Source organism: Eublepharis macularius, chromosome 4 (genome assembly GCF_028583425.1).
Source record: "Eublepharis macularius isolate TG4126 chromosome 4, MPM_Emac_v1.0, whole genome shotgun sequence".
Taxonomy (NCBI): Eukaryota; Metazoa; Chordata; class Lepidosauria; order Squamata; family Eublepharidae; genus Eublepharis; species Eublepharis macularius.
This window is the reverse complement of record NC_072793.1, coordinates 86,288,459-86,290,589: the sequence shown is the minus strand read 5'-3', so window position 1 is coordinate 86,290,589 and position 2,131 is coordinate 86,288,459. Positions and strand designations below refer to the sequence as shown.

General features: G+C 42.5%; 1 pseudogene; it reads right to left on the bottom strand.

Annotated features, from left to right (window-relative positions):
• Positions 1 to 855: 855 nt before the first annotated feature.
• On the bottom strand, positions 856 to 1,491 carry LOC129327608 (60S ribosomal protein L15-like; annotated as a pseudogene).
• Positions 1,492 to 2,131: the final 640 nt, after the last annotated feature.

Sequence of the window (2,131 nt, the reverse complement as noted above, 5' to 3'; positions counted from 1 at the left end):
TTCCTCATCTGGCAACCACAATATTATCTCAATATCAGTAATCCTTAAATCTTGGCTGTAATGAATTTTCATCCATGAACACTTTCAGGATGAAAAGTGTGTTTTTGAGAGTAAAAATCTCCCTGAATAAAACTCCAGCCATTGTAGTACATATTTTTTATGTCTGTTTGCAACTCCTGTCTGGTGCTACTACTTTAGCACCATTTTTTCCACCTCTGACAAACTTCTTCACTGAATTTTCCCAACCAAATGAGTTATTGAGTGAATGCAGTGATGTCACAGTACTGCATAGTCAATCAGAACTGGATATGTGATGATGTCACTGAGGACAAATGAAGCCAAACACCTTGCCTTCAGTGTGAATGTTTGGGTGGGTGGGATGGGGATGGGATGAGGGTCAATGTTCCTCTCAATGTCTATGATCCTCTCTTGTGGCGCTGGCTGTGATAGCTGATTGCCTTTGCAAGAGGAATGTATTTCTTACCCAGTGCCAGACGCAAATATTGTTGTCCCCCTGTTGATGCACCCCTGTGAAAAATCACCAGAAGTAACAAAAGAAAAATGGCTAAGAAACCCAAGTTGTGACCAGAAAATCTCGCATTTGCCATGAATTCATTGAGTGATCTTAGGGCATTTCTTTATTTTATTTTTTTTGCTTTTTATTATATTTTTAATCATGCTGAAATGAGAATTGTTACTTAAGGTAGGGTACCTTTATTACTTGTTCATCCATAATTATCTGCTGATAACAGGCTGACATTTCCTTACTTGGACTGCTCAAAGAAAACACAAAAAAGTGGGAATGCAAAGCCTCTGGTCAGCTTTATTAAAACAGTAAATTTACAAACGAAAGACTCAGCAGTAGCGGTGAAGTTGCAAAGTGTTGCGTCGTCTCCAGGCAGCACGGCGGGAACCACCAATGGTACGATGGAACTTGTGGCCTTTTCCAAGGCCACGGCTCTTCCTGCCAGCGGTGGTCAACCCACGCATCTCTCTGTGCTTGTGGATGGGCTTGGTGATCCATTGGGTGTCAGGATTGCGCCTGATAGCCTTGTGGAAGGGGTCGATCAGAATGACCTCAAAGAATTTGTATGTGGAGTCTTCACCCACCCAGTAGGAGTTCAGTACTCTTAAGACTCCACACTGGCGGCCAGCATGATCTTCTGCTACAGACTGCAAGCTCCGGGCAAATTTCAACTGATTGACACCATGATGCATGGGTTTACCATATGTTGCTCCCTTAGGCACTGGACATTTACGACCACTGCGGTGAACACAAATGCGGTAAATAACATAACCTTGTTTAGCCTTATATCCCAGCCTGCGAGCTTTGTCTAGTCTGTTGGTCGCGGAGCTCGATGGAGGGCAGACAACTGGCGATACTGCCAGCAGCGGACATGCAAGAGGAAGAGTATCACATCTGACTGTTTCTTCCTCCACAGCTCTTGGATGTACTTGTAAGCACCCATTGTGGCTTATCTGGCGGCGACCAGAGCCGGAAAGGAAGAGTGGGCATTTCTTTATTGATAAAAAATGTTCCTGACCCCCCCCCCCTCCACCCCGGTTAGGTAAGTCTGGTTTGGGCTGGAGAAAGATAATAGGGGTTTTTTTTTAGAGAGAGTTGGAGACTGTGTGTATACTCACTCCATTCTCTTTCCCAGTAAACAGGTTTTGCAGGTTTTCAAAATATTTCAAAACCTGCAATATTCGTTTGACCCAAAACATTTGTGGAAAAAAAGAAAAATGTATGCTACACTAAGTGACATTCCTTCAATCTGTTTTCAGCTCTCTTGAGTACAATTGTTTTTCATAAGTGGGATAATTTTCAATGTGGCCAGATCTGTAGATACTTAAACCCAAAGACTGGAACCATGAAAAGACAAGACAGATCTTTCTACACACCTGAAAAAGCCCCAGGTTTGCAGAAAAGTCTTAAATCTTAAAAAAAAAGACATGAATGGTTAAAAACCCCAAATGATAACAGGAGTACATGTAGCATTAAGAAATGGATGCATTATGTGTAGGATTGCCAGGTCCTCTGTGTCTGAAAGCAGGGAATAGGGGTCAAGAGGCATTTGCATTCAGGTTAGAATGGATAAAAGGAAGTACTTCTTCACCCAAAGGATGATTA